We start from the raw sequence: 14,752 nt of genomic DNA on the forward strand, positions 1-14,752 counted from the left end.
TTCGGGCGGGACTTGCCCGAGCCAAGGAACAAGCCAAGAGGAGTGATGCGGCCGCCCTAAAGGCGGTCGAAGAGTTAAGAGCCGAACAGGCTGCGCATTGCCAGAGCAAAGAGAAAATAGCCAAGATGGCTGTTGAGTTGAAAGATGCCGCCGACCATTATGAGCTTCTTGAAAGGGAAAGTCAAACAAAGACAGCGGACCTGGAGAAAGCCATGGTAGCAGCCAAGGAAACCCGCTCTAAAATCAGAGCGGCGAAGGAGGAGCTACGTCAAGCCGGAGATATCACGGCCGGGAAGCCCTTTTTGTTGCGGACGAAGTTCGGAGATCCTAAGTATGCCCCTCTGGATCAATTATGGAGTTCTGCGGACGCGTACTTGGATTTGGCAGCGAGTACTGCTGATGCGACCAAGTTTTTCAAAGATCAAAAAGATCACGAAGTGGAAAAGTTGTTCTGGTCGCAGTTCAATGCTCCGGCGCGTCCGCTGCTGTTAAATGAGCAAATGGCCGAATGGGCCGAGCTCCATAGGTTGTCCGGACTTGCCATGAGGTCTGTCGTGGATCGTCTTTGGCCGGAAGGACCAAGACTGAATAGTTATTTTGGTCTAGTGCAACGATTCCTTGGTGCTGTGCCGCATATCGACGCTGTAAAGAGGTCGGCGTGCATAGAAGGTGCGCGGATGGCTCTTGCCCATGTCAAGACATACTGGGCAGAGATGGAGGCCACCACTATTGCAACCCAGAATCCGGCCGTAGGCCAGGTTTCAGCCGAGCACTATTTTGAGGAAGTCCTAGAAGGTGCTCGTTTAATAGAGGCTCAGTGCTTGAAGAGTGTCATGTTCGAGTGACATGTATCCCGATTGTAGAAACAATGCTATTTGAATTATAAAGGCTGTGTTTATACTTTTGCCTGAAAGTATTATGATGCCTCCTGTGCGGCCGTTTATGTATATATATATAACCTGAAAGTTTGCAGTCGTCGGCTTCAGCCCCCACGCATATAATGCGGGGGTGTTCGCAAATGCGCGTGTTCACACTTGATCCAACGTCTTGGTCCATTAAGGAGGTGGTAGCGCGGCGAACGAGGCAATCGGACTATATTGCTTTAACACTTTCACTTAACCATAGGAGTTTGACAGTGGGGCTACTATATAGCCCCTGGTACTTCCGCGCTCATCCGAGTACGGGGCGCGCACGTACATGGCCAGGAAAACCGGCCCTTCGTTAATGCGGGGGAATCCCGAAGATTCCGCTAAGTCATCGAGTGGTTGACCAGTCTCGTGCTTTATCATGACAGTCAGTTTTCGGCTTTCTCTACTGAGGTGCTCATCCGGATGAACCAGGGCACAATCGCAGTAGTTCTCCCGGTGCCACCTTAGCCGATAGAGCGGAACATAAGGTAGCAAAACATGGGAGCCGGGAAAACCCAACATTTGACCAAAGACATGATTCGGAGCTGATGCATATAAGGCCAAACTCGCGACGCCGAACACTCCCTAAGGTATTCGGTCTTTACAACATATACCGGGCTAAGTAACGCCCTTGAACCCTGAATTTCCAGGTACGTGCATTAATCTGACGTGGCGAAATGCCAATAACGCCAGCATCCCTCTCGGTTGTGTTGAGTATCCGGAGGGTGTGAAGCAACAAGAGACAGTAAGAAAGGTTTACACAGGGTCTTAATCTAAAAAGAAACCTTTGAGCGGGGCCCTGCTGCACGTCTGCACCTGTGTCTCCGTTGTGCTGTATCCTGGAAGGGTGTAGCACGATTGTCATCTGTAAAAGAGAAAAATTTAGATGAAAGTCTTCGTGCGAAAAACTGATTATTCTCATTAAAATTCAATCTAAATGAGGTAAAGCCGAACTGTAGTCCTTTTTACATGCGGGAAGCCCCTGGTACCGCCTATGGGGGTATATCCATCAAACCAATCTCAGGTTTATCTAAGCTGTTACAGCTAGTGGTGCGCCGGACTCGTCTAGCCGAGTCAGCGGTCTTGACGACCGACCATTTATTCTGATTGGAGAGGCCATTTAGTGTTCGGCTGCTAAAGCCGACACACGTTCTTCCGCGCGTAAGGAACTCTCAGTGTTTCCGCTAACTATGATGATGCCCCGTGGACCGGGCATCTTAAGCTTAAGAGAAGCGTAATGCGGTACCGCATTAAAACGAGCGAAGGTTGTTCTTCCGAGTAGTGCTTGATAGCCGCTTCGGAATGGAGCGATGTCGAAGGTTAACTTTTCACTTAGGAAGTTGCCGGGAGAACCGAATACAACCTCTAGTACTAGAGAGCCCGTACAGCGGGCCTCTGGGCCTGGTATTACTCCTTTAAAGGTAGTATTGCTTTGGCTGATTCTTTTCGGGTCTATCCCCATTTTGCGGACTATGTCCTGATATATCAGATTAAGACTACTGCCGCCGTCCATGAGGACTTGGGTGAGATGGTATCCGTCGATTATTGGGTCTAGCACCAAGGCAGTCAATCCTCTGTGCCGGATACTAGTCGGGTGATCCCTGTGATCAAAAGTGATCGGGCAGGCCGACCAAGGGTTGAACTTAGGGGTGACGGGCTCTACGGCGCATATGTCTCGGAGTGCGTGTTTGCTCCTCCTTTTTGTTACGTGAATCATGTTCACTGTTTTGACCTCTGGTGGGAATTTTTTCTGTCCCCCAGTGTTTTGCTGGCGAGGCTCATCCTCGTCTTCACTTGGTGTCTCCCTCCCCTTGTGTTCGGCATTTAGCTTGCCGGCCTGCTTGAAGACCCAGCATTCTCTGTGGGTGTAATTTGCAGGTTTATCGGAGGTGCCATGAATCTGACATAATTTGTCTAGAATCTTGTTTAGGTTGGACGGTCCATCTCTATTGCCTTTGAAAGGCTTTTTCCGTTGACCGGGTCGAGAGCCCCTAAATCCGGCGTTTACCGCCGTGTTGCCTGGGTTGTCTTCGTTATTTCGACGCTTGCTTTTACTGAGTCGTGGTTTTCCATTGCCATCCTTGACTTCAGATGTGCCTGGGTCGCTGGTGCTACGACGGGCCAGCCAGCTATCTTCGCCCGCGCAAAAGCGGGTCATAAGGCTTGTTAGGGCTGCCATTGTCCTCGGTTTTTCTTGGCCGAGGTGTCTGGCGAGCCATTCATCGCAGATGCTGTGTTTGAAAGCTGCTAAGGCTTCGGTGTCCGGGCAGTCGACGATTTGGTTCTTCTTAGTGAGAAATCTGTTCCAAAGCTTTCGGGCTGACTCTCCGGGCTGTTGAATTATATGACTTAAATCGTTTGCATCCAGAGGTCGAACATAGGTCCCTTGAAAGTTAGCCCTGAAAGCATCCTCAAGCTCCTCCCAACTTCCAATTGAATTTTCGGGGAGGCTCTTCAGCCAGTGCCGAGCTGGTCCTTTCAGCTTGAGGGGCAAGTACTTGATGGCGTGGAGATCGTCTCCGCGAGCCATATGGATATGGAGGATGAAGTCCTCAATCTAGACCCCAGGGTCTGTCGTTCCGTCGTACGCCTCTATGTTCACGGGTTTGAATCCCTCTGGGAATTCGTGATCCAGCACCTCATCGGTGAAGCATAGGGGGTGCGTGGCACCCCTGTACTTGGACGTGTCATGACGTTCTGACGGTTGTGGTGTTCTGTTTTGATTCTGTGCCGGAGCGCGCTTCCTAGATCCGTAGATGGACCTGGTCATATCGACATCGTTAGCCGCCCTATCGCGGCCACGGGGTGGTCGATCCGGCTGATTGGCCGTTTTAGTTTTCGGCTGTGTGGGCTATAAAGCCTCGTCATCGAATTTAGGCAGCAGCTTGCGCTTTGGATAGCTCTTTGTGTGGCGACTGCCACCGTATTTTTCTGCCGTGTCGAGCACTTTGTTCCATCTACTGTTGAGTGTATTTTGTGCGGCCTTGTGCCTTTGCTTCTACTTCTTTAGACTCCTCGCAGTGGCAAGAAGCCTTCTATGGAGGTTCTCTTGCTCCAAGTGCCTTTCCGGGATGATGTGTGCATCGTCGTCCGGACTGTTCTCCTCTCCGGAGACAGGTTGACTAGCTTTATCCTCGGCGTCGCCGTGATCGGACAGCGGCTCCGTGCTATGTTCGCCGTCTGCTGGCTCGTCCTGCTCTATCGCTGGGTCCATGTGGTCGTCGTTTCCTCTGGAGTCGACCAGGGTATTATTTTTTCTTGCGTTGTTATCGCTGTTTTTGCCGAGGCGGGATTTGGAGCGGCGCCTACGCCGTCGCTTTGGTTGCTTCTCGAGGGAGCTATCTTTGCTGCATCCTTCCGTTCCTCGTCATTGTTCTCTTTGGTTGTATCCACCATATATATATCGTGTGATGAAGTGGTTGTCCAGCGCCCTGTGGGCGGTGGTTCCTATTCCTCTCCTGCATCGTCGTCCATACCGTCGATGTCTTCGGAGTCGAAATCGAGCATGTCGGTTAAATCATCGACAGTGGCTATTAAGTGGGTGGTGGGTGGGGAACGAATTTCTTCGTCGTCCGCTTCCCGTTCGAGCCGGTCATAGTTCGGCCAAGGGCCTCCTGACAAGGAGAGAGACCTTAATGAATTTAGCACATCGCCCAAGGGCGAGTGCTGAAAGATATCCGCAGAGGAAAACTCCATGATTGGTGCCCAATCAGATTCGATTGGCACGGACGCGGGCGGTTGGGAGCTCGTGGCCGGGGACGAATCCAAGTATCCGGCAACACGGGTCTCATAGGAGGTGAAGTCAGTATTCGGCTCTATCACCACTGAGAGTGTGGCCTCCGAGGCGGGGTCCATCCACCCGTCCTCGGACGGCGCAATCGACTCCGGATCTAGGGCTGGAGTAGCCATAGGTGTGATCTCCCGAACACCATCCGACGGCAGAGCTAAGTCATGCTCGTCGTGACTGTGAGGCGCACCTGACATGGGCTCGAATCCGTCAAAGATCAAGTCTCCGCGGATGTCGACAGTGTAGTTTAAATTTCCAAACCTGACCTGACGGCCAGGGGCGTAGCTCTCGATCTGCTCCAGATGGCCAAGCGAGTTGGCCCGCAGTACGAAGCCGCCGAATACAAAGATCTGTCCGGGGAGGAAAACCTCACCCTGGATCGCATTGTTGCCGATGATCGAAGGGGCCATCAAACCTTGTGATGACGGCACAGTGGAACTCTCAATGAAAGCACCAATGTCGGTGTCAAAACCGGCAGATCTCGGGTAGGGGGTCCCGAACTATGCGTCTAAGGCGGATGGTAACAGGAGGCGGGGGACACGATGTTTACCCAGGTTCGGGCCCTCTCGATGGAGGTAATACCCTACTTCCTGCTTGATTGATCTTGATGATATGAGTATTACAAGAGTTGATCTACCACGAGATTGTAGAGGCTAAACCCTAGAAGCTAGCCTATGGTATGATTTTTGTTGTCCTACGAACTAAACCCTCCGGTTTATATAGACACCGGAGAGGGCTAGGGTTACATAGAGTCGGTTACAAGGGAGGAGATCTACATATCCGTATTGACAAGCTTGCCTTCCACGCCAAGGAGAGTCCCATCCGGACACGGGACGGAGTCTTCAATCTTGTATCTTCATAGTCCAACAGTCCGGCTAAAGTATATAGTCCGGTTGTCCGAGGACCCCCTAATCCAGGACTCCCTCACGGGTGCCAGTCTCTCCCACTTTAGTCGGATCGGATTCGATGAAAAGGGTCCTTATGAAGGGTAAATAGCAATTGGCATATCACCGTTGCGGCTTTTTCGTAGGTAAGAAACGTTCTTGCTAGAAACCCATAGCAGCCACGTAAAACATGCAAAAACAATTAGAGGACGTCTAACTTGTTTTGCAGGGTATGCTATGGATGTGATATGGCCAAAAGGATGTGATGAATTATATATGTGTGATGTATGAGATTGATCATGTTCTTGTAATAGGAATCACGACTTGCATGTCGATGAGTATGACAACCGGCAGGAGCCATAGGAGTTGTCTTAATTTATTGTATGACCTGCGTGTCATTGAAAACGCCATGTAATTACTTTACTTTATTGCTAACCGTTAGCCATAGTAGTAGAAGTAGTTGGCGAGACAACTTCATGAAGACACGATGATGGAGATCATGGTGTCATGCCGGTGACGAAGGTGATCATGTCGCGCCTCAAAGATGAAGATCAAAGGCGCGAGATGATATTGGCCATATCATGTCACTATGATTTGCATGTGATGTTTGTCATGTTTACATCTTATTTGCTTAGAACGACGGTAGCATAAATAAGATGATCCCTCATAAAATTTCAAGAAAGTGTTCCCCCTAACTGTGCACCGTTGCGAAAGTTCGTTGTTTCGAAGCACCACGTGATGATCGGGTGTGATAGATTCTAACGTTCGCATACAACGGGTGTAAGCCAGATTTACGCATGCAAAACACTTAGCTTGACTTGATGAGCCTAGCATGTACAGACATGGCCTCGGAACACAAGAGACCGAAAGGTCGAACATGAGTCGTATAGTGGATACGATCAACATGAAGATGTTCATCGATGATGACTAGTCCGTCTCACGTGATGATCAAACACGGCCTAGTTGACTCGGATCATGTATCACTTAGATGACTAGAGGGATGTCTATCTGAGTGGGAGTTCATTAAATAATTTGATTAGATGAACTTAATTATCATGAACATAGTCAAAAGGTCTTTGCAAATTATGTTGTAGCTCACGCTTTGGTTCTACTGTTTTAGATATGTTCCTAGAGAAAATTTAGTTAAGAGTTGACAGTAGCAATTATGCGGACTGGGTCCGTAAACTGAGGATTGTCCTCATTGCTGCGCAGAAAGATTATGTCCTTAATGCACTACTCAGTGTGCTGAACCTCGAGCGTCGGTTGTGGATGTTGTGAACATCTAACATACACGTTTTGATGACTACGTGATAGTTCAGTGCATAATGCTAAATGGTTTAGAATTGAGGCACCAAAGACGTTTTTGAAACATTGCAGGACATATGAGATGTTCCAAGGACTGAAATTGGGATTTCAGGCTAGTGCCCACGTCAAGAGGTATGAGACCTCTGACAAGTTTCTTAAGCCTGCAAACTAAGGAGAAAATCTCAATCGTTGAGCATGTGCTCAGATTGTATGAGTACTACAATCGCTTGAATCGAGTGGGAGTTAATCTTCCAGATGAGATACTGATGGTTCTCCAAAGTCACTGCCACCAAGCTACTAGAGCTTTGTGAAGAACTATAACATATCAGGGATAGATATGATGATCCTTGAGCTATTCGCGACACCGCGAAAGTAGAAATCAAATAGGAGCATCAATTGTTGATGGTTAGTAAAACCAATAGTTTCAAGAAGGGCAAGGGCAAGAAAGGGATACTTCATGAAACGGCAAATCAGTTGCTGCTCTAGTGAAGAAACCCAAGGTTGAACCCAAACCCGAGACTAAGTGCTTCTGAAATAAGGGGAACGGTCACTGAAGCAGAACTACCCTAGATACTTGGTAGATGAGAAGGCTGGCAAGGCCGACAGAAGTATATTGGATATACATTATAATGTGTACTTTACTAGTACTCGTAGTAGCACCAGGGTATTAAAATACCAGTTCGGTTGCTAAGTGTTAGTAACTCGAAATAAAAAACTACGGAATAAACGGAGACTAGCTGAAGGTGAGATGACGATATGTGTTGGAAGTGTTTCCAAGGTTGATGTGATCAAGCATCGCATGCTCCCTCTACCATCGAGATTGGTGTTAAACCAAAATAATTGTTATTTGGTGTTTGCGTTGAGCATAGACATGATTGGATTATGTTTATCGCAATACAGTTATTCATTTAAGGAGAATAATGGTTACTCTGTTTATTTGAATAATACCTTCAATGGTCTTGCACCTAAAATGAATGGTTTATTGAATCTCGATCGTAGTGATACACATGTTCATGCCAAAAGATATAAGATAGTAATGATAGTACCACATACTTGTGGCACTGCCATTTGAGTCATATTGGTATAAAACGCATGAAGAAGCTCCATGTTGATGGATCTTTGGACTCACTCGTTTTTTGAGAAGTTTGAGACATGCGAACCATGTCTATTGGTTTATATGCATGAAGAAAATCCATGCAGATGGATCGTTTGGACTCACTTGATTTTGAATCACTTGAGACATGCAAATCATACCACATGGGCAAGATGACTGAAACGCCTCGTTTTCAGTGAGATGAAACAAGAGAGCAACTTGTTGGAAGTAATACATTTGATGTGTGCAATCCCATGAGTGCTGAGGCACGCAGTGAATATCGTTATGCTCTTACTTCACAGATGATTTGAGTAGATTCTAAGTATATTTACTTGATGAAACACAAGTCTGAATTATTGAAAGGTTCAAGTAATTTCAGAGTGAAGTTGAAGATCGTCGTGACAAGAGGATGAAATGTCTATCATATGATCATAGAGATGAATATCTGAGTTACGTGTTTGGTACACAATTAAGACATTATGGAAATTGTTTCACAACTAATGCCGCCTGGAACACCATAGTGTGATGGTGTGTCCGAACATCATAGTCGCACCCTATTGGATGTGGTGCATACCATGATGTCTTTTATCGAATTACCACTATCGTTTATGGGTTAGGCATTAGAGACAACCGCACTCACTTTAAATAGGGCACCACATAATTCCGTTGAGTTGACACCGTATGAACTATGGTTTAGAGAAACCTAAGCTGTCATTTCTTAAAAGTTTGGGGCTGCGACGCTTATGTGAAAAAGGTTTAGCCTGATAAGCTCGAACCCAAAGCGGATAAATGCATCTTCATAGGACACCCAAAACAGTTGGGTATACCTCCTATTTCGGATCCGGAAGCAAAAGTGATTGTTTCTAGAAACGGGTCCTTTCTCGAGGAAAAGTTTCTCTTGAAAGAATTGGGTGGGAGGATGGTGGAGACTTGATGAGGTTATTGAACCGTCACTTCAACCAGTGTGTAGCAGGGCACATGAAGTTGTTCCTGTAACGCCTACACCAATTGAAGTGGAAGCTGATGATAGTGATCATGAAACTTCGGATCAAGTCACTACCAAACCTCGTAGGTCGACAAGGATGCGTACTATTTCAGAGTGGTACGTAATTCTATCTTGGAGGTCATGTTGCTAGACAACAATGAACCTACAAGCTATGGAGAAGCGATGGTGGGCCCGGATTCCGACAAATGGCTCGAGGCCATAAAATCCGAGAGGATCCATGTGTGAAAACAAAGTATAGACTTTGGAAGAACTACTTGATGGTCGTAAGGCTATTAGGTACAGATGGATTTTAAAAGAAAGACGGACAATGATGGTAAGTATCACCATTAAGAAAGCTCGACTTGTCGTTAAGATGTTTTCCGACAAGTTCAAGGAGTTGACTACGGTGAGACTTTCTCGCTCGTAGTGATGCTAAGAGTCTGTTGGAATTGTATTAGCAGTTACTGCATTATTTATGAAATCTTGCAGATAGGATGTCAAAACATTGTTTCCTCGACAATTTTTTTGAGGAAAGATTGTATGTGATACAACCAGAAGGTTTTTGTCAATCCTAAAAGATGCTAACAAGTATGCAAAGCTCCAGCAATCCTTCTAAGGACTGGAGTAAGCATCTCGGAGTTGGAATATACGCTTTGATGAAATGATCAAAGATTTTGGGTTTATACAAAGTTTATGAGAAACTTGTATTTCCAAAGAAGTTAGTGGGAGCACTATAGAATTTCTGATGAGTATATGTTGTTGACATATTCTTGATCAGAAATGATGTAGAATTTCTGGAAAGCATATAGGGTTATTTGAAAAGTGTTTTTCAATGGAAAACCTGGATTAAGCTACTTGAACATTGAGCATCAAGATCTATAAGATAGATCAAAAACGCTTAATAGTACTTTCAAATGAATACATACCGTGACAAGATTTTGAAGGAGTTCAAATAGATCAGCAAAGAAGGAGTTCTTGGTTGTGTTATAAGGTGTGAGCATTGAGTACGACTCAAGATCTGACCACGGCAGAAGAGAGAGAAAGTACGAAGGTCGTCCCCTATGCTTTAGACGTAGGCTCTACAGTATGCTATGTTGTGTACCGCACCTGAAGTGTGCCTTGCCATGAGTCAATCAAGGGGTACAAGAGTGATCCAGGAATGGATCACATGACAGCGGTCAAACTTATCCTTAGTAACTAGTGGACTAAGGAATTTTCTCGATTATGGAGGTGGTAAAAGAGTTCGTCGTAAAGGGTTACTTCGATGCAAACTTTGACACTAATCCGGATGACTCTAAGTAGTAAACCGGATTCGTATAGTAGAGCAGTTATTTGGAATAGCTCCAAGTAGCGCATGGTAGCTGCATCTATAAGATGACATAGAGATTTGTAAAGCACACACAGATCTGAAAGGTTCAAACCCGTTGACTAATGACCTCTATCACAAGCGAGATATGATCAAACCCCATCGGTGTTGGATTCATTACAATCACATAGTGATGTGAACTAGATTATTGACTCTAGTGCAAGTGGGAGACTGTTGGAAATATGCCCTAGAGGCAATAATAAAATGGTTATTATTATATTTCCTTGTTCATGATAATTGTCTATTGTTCATGCTATAACTGTATTAACTGGAAACTGTAATACATGTGTGAATACATAGACCACAACATGTCCCTAGTGAGCCTCTAGTTGACTAGCTCGTTGATCAATAGATGGTTATGGTTTCCTGACCATGGACATTAGATGTCATTGATAACAGGATCATATCATTAGGAGAATGTTGTGATGGACAAGACCCAATCCTAAGCATAGCACAAGATCGTGTAGTTCGTTTGCTAGAAGCTTTTCTAATGTCAAGTATCATTTCCTTAGGAAAGGCTAGAGAACCTTGGGATGCTACCTCCAAGACTTACATGCCCTCGAGAGGTATATGCAAATGCCCTGCACAATCTTGGGATAATGGAGAGAGTTGCTTGTTGAGATGCTTGTCGAGATGCTTGAGGAGTTGCTAGTTGAGATGCTAGTTGAGATGCTTGAGGAGTTGCCTGTGGAGATGCTAGTTAAGATGCTTGAGAGTTGCTTGTTGAGATGCTTGAGGATTTGCTTGTTGAGATGCTAGTTGAGATGCTTGAGGAGTTGCTTGTCGAGATGCTTGAGGAGTTGCCTGTTGAGATGCTTGTTCAGATGCTTGAGGAGTTGCTTGTCGAGATGCTTGTCGAGATGCTTGAGGAGTTGCTTGTTGAGATGCTTGAGGAGTTGCCTGTGGAGATGCTAGTTAAGATGCTTGAGGAGTTGCTTGTTGAGATGCTTGAGGATTTGCTTGTTGAGATGCTAGTTGAGATGCTTGAGGAGTTGCTTGTCGAGATGCTTGAGGAGTTGCCTGTTGAGATGCTTGAGGAGTTGCTTGTCGAGATGCTTGTCGAGATGCTTGAGGAGTTGCTTGTTGAGATGCTTGAGGAGTTGCCTGTGGATATGCTAGTTAAGATGCTTGAGGATTTGCTTGTTCAGATGCTTGAGGATTTGCTTGTTGAGATGCTTGAGGAGTTGCTTGACGAGATGCTTGTCGAGATGCTTGAGGAGTTGCCTGTTGAGATGCTTGTTCAGATGCTTGAGGAGTTGCTTGTCGAGATGCTTGTCGAGATGCTTGAGGAGTTGCTTGTTGAGATGCTTGAGGAGTTGCTTGTTGAGATGCTTGAGTTGCTTGTGATTATTTGTGTGGAGTATGTGTAACTACTTGTTTGTGTGGAGTATATGTAAACCCTAGAGATGAGGCTTGTGTGGAGTATATGCAACTCCTTCAGAAGAGACTTGTGTGGAGTGCATCATTTGTATGATCATTTTCGGAAAACCCCATGTGAAATTACTCCATATGTTTGCAAAAGGCTTCTATGGACTGGATTTTACTCCATATATATGATCATTTTTGTTTGAAAAGTTTCATTTAATTTTGTGTGGAGTGCATCATCTGTGTGATCATTTTTGTTTAATTAAGAGATAAGAGGAGAGGGCATTGGAAGAGAGAGAGAGGGAGAGAGAGAGAGAGAGAGAGAGAGAGAGAGAGAGGAAACTGGAAGATACTCCTAATGCAAGCACTCCATTTACAGTACTCCTAATGCTTGTACTGCAGTAAAACTACTCCTAATGCTATAACAGTTAACAACAACTGAAATTACTGTAATGTCCAACCAGAGGTCAGAAAATATGCTTCAAATTTTGACAAAACTTCAGTTAATTTTGACAAATTTTGACTCCAGATTTACAACTTCATTTCAGACAAAACTTCAGTGAATCACTAAATATTTTCAGATACAAAAGCTGCACATTCATGACTAAGACAATTCCTAACAAAACTACTCCTCTCTTGAGAAGTTGGAGTAACAGAAGTTGCACTTGCATAAGTACAGAAGGTACACACACTAAATTCTCAATTTTCTGAAGAAGCACATGCAGACCCAAGACAATTTTTCTAAAGTTTAATAAAACTACAGAAGCTGCACCACGACTAAGCTACAGAATTTCCCTCGCCAAAGCAATGAACATTCATGACTAGCAAGGGAACTGCAAGATTAACAAGCTACTCTGAAGCTGAAGCTACAGAAGTTCAACAAGCTACAGAAGTTGGAGTAATAGAAGCTTCATGAGAAGATTCATAGTGATGAATTCATGAGAAACTTCTTTGTTAATCTACAGAAGCTAAGAAGATTCATAAGCTAGTGAAGCTACAGAAGCTTCATGTGTAACAGAGGCTACAGAAGCTTCATGAGTAACAGAAGGCTACACAAACTTCATGAGAAGTTGGAGAATACCATGAGGACGACAAGGTAGGTATTGCAGCAGCAGGCTTCTCCCTCCATGGCTCTCCTCTCCTCTTGAATCGATATGGGCAGGAGCTTTTCTCTTCATGGCCTGGCCTCCTTCCTTCACCATGCAAGGAGTTTCAGTAGACAAGTTAACAGAAGCACAGACGACAACTTTTAAAAGAAGCTACAGAAGCTTCATGAGAATAAGTTTCAATGATTTTTTTTATTCAGGACAAGTTTGATCAATCCAATGATTTGTTGTTTCTCACTGTCAGTATGAAAGATTGATCTCATGTTGTTTATTTTGCAGCATAGGGAAGTCCTTTCTGCAGGACAGAAATTTGTGGTGGATAAAGAGGCGAGAACCAACAAGTAATTGATCTCTTTTCCTAATGGTTGAACAACTGCAGCTTCAGTTTAAGCAATAAGAGCCATATTCAGGTTAGAGCTATGATTAGAAACACTAATGCCATTCGCGATATAACCTGATTTCAGACCAGGGTTCTTAAGTTTTGTTTTCTGGATTTGAGAGAAATTCAATCAATTTTTTGAGGAATTTTGATGAAAAAATTGAACGCATTTTGCTTTTGGCTCGATTTCACATGTCACTACCTTTTTACTAATTGTAAATACTCACAGAAATCATAGTATATCGGTACTCACAGAAATTTGGATTCTTTTGAATAAATTTTTTGAGGAAAAGAGCACTCTGGTTCAGTCCAGTTCAGTATCCATAAACATAGTGTAATGTTCAGGGTTCAGTGTACGAGCATAGCTACTTGAGCTCAATACCAGTTTAGCACTTTATAACAAAAATTGCAGCACAAGGTAATTAGGTGAAGCTGCAGATTCATGACCAAGACTAGGTAACAGAAGCTACAGAAGTTCATGAGAATATTAACGAAGACACAAAATTAGCTCCACTACAGGAAAGAACAGTACAGGAATCTACTCTTGGCACAACACAACAAAGTTTACCAAGATGTGTACACAAAGTTTACCATCAAGGTTGTGATGCTGCGCTGCATCAGGCTCTACAGGAATGAAGTTTGTGATGTTGCACTGTCCATGGCTCTGTCATGCGCTGTCCATGGCTACGGTCCAAGGCTCTTTCCTACTCTAGGCTCTCTACTCCATCCATCTGGCCAAATCGAAGAGGAAAACAAATTAGGGAAGTTTAACTAATAACTGCAGTTTACCCAGCCCCATGGTGAGAGGAAAACAAGCTGCAGATACCACACACCCAATTCAACCAATCTACTCCGACCGGCCGGTTATCAAGTTCAAAGGTCTTGTTCAAAGGGAAGAAGAAGAAGAATTTGTTCCATCAAAGAGGAGACGGGGTCAGACCTTGATACAGTACAAGGTCCAGATGCGGCTCCACCTCCACCTGCTCGGGCTCCAGCTCCTACTGCCGCCGTCTTCACGCCCGCGCCGGCGCCGCTCCGGCTCCGCTTCAGCGCCTCCTTCATGCCTCTCCACGAAGCAGATCGAGCGCCAACGCACTCAGATCTAGCGCCAGCGCGTTGCCGGCGCATAAAAATGGCAGCTTTCTGCATCTACTCCTCGCCCAGCAGTGCATTGCCGGAGTTTGAGAGGGTGGCGCATTGGGAGCGGTGAGCTAGGCGGCGATGCATGGGGAGCGGTGAGCTAGGCGACGGTGCGGAGCAAGATGCCGGCGAGAGGGCACATCGACGGGGAGAGGACGGCGTCGCGCGCGAGAGAGAGACGAGTGGTGGGGAACGAGTGGTGGGTGGCGTCGGGCGAGAGAGAGGGGAACGTGTCGGTCGGCAGGGGTAGAATGGGATACTCAGGAAATTTCGTAGCCTAGGAAATTTTGTACGCCAAATCGTTAAACGACATACATTTCGAAACAGAGGGAGTATATTATATTGCTCTTATATTATAAAACGGTGAAAGTGGTATAAAGAGAACGTCACAGACAAAACATATACTTCACCGAGACAAGATTAGAGCTTAATAT

The 14,752-nt window shown here is 45.4% G+C and overlaps 1 long non-coding RNA gene across 2 annotated transcripts; it reads right to left on the bottom strand.

Annotated features, from left to right (window-relative positions):
• Positions 1 to 1,713: 1,713 nt before the first annotated feature.
• Positions 1,714 to 14,557, bottom strand: LOC123079204 (uncharacterized). 2 transcript variants are annotated; one of them, XR_006437895.1, is made up of 4 exons: positions 14,119 to 14,557; positions 13,770 to 13,909; positions 12,775 to 12,886; positions 1,714 to 1,773 (listed from the first exon to the last, which is right to left on the bottom strand). It is a non-coding gene; the product is annotated as an uncharacterized lncRNA (long non-coding RNA). The 2 variants fall into 2 exon arrangements; XR_006437894.1 differs by lacking the exon at positions 1,714 to 1,773 and having other exon boundaries at positions 12,670 to 12,886; positions 14,119 to 14,550.
• Positions 14,558 to 14,752: the final 195 nt, after the last annotated feature.

Source organism: Triticum aestivum, chromosome 3D (assembly GCF_018294505.1).
Source record: "Triticum aestivum cultivar Chinese Spring chromosome 3D, IWGSC CS RefSeq v2.1, whole genome shotgun sequence".
NCBI lineage: Eukaryota > Viridiplantae > Streptophyta > Magnoliopsida > Poales > Poaceae > Triticum > Triticum aestivum.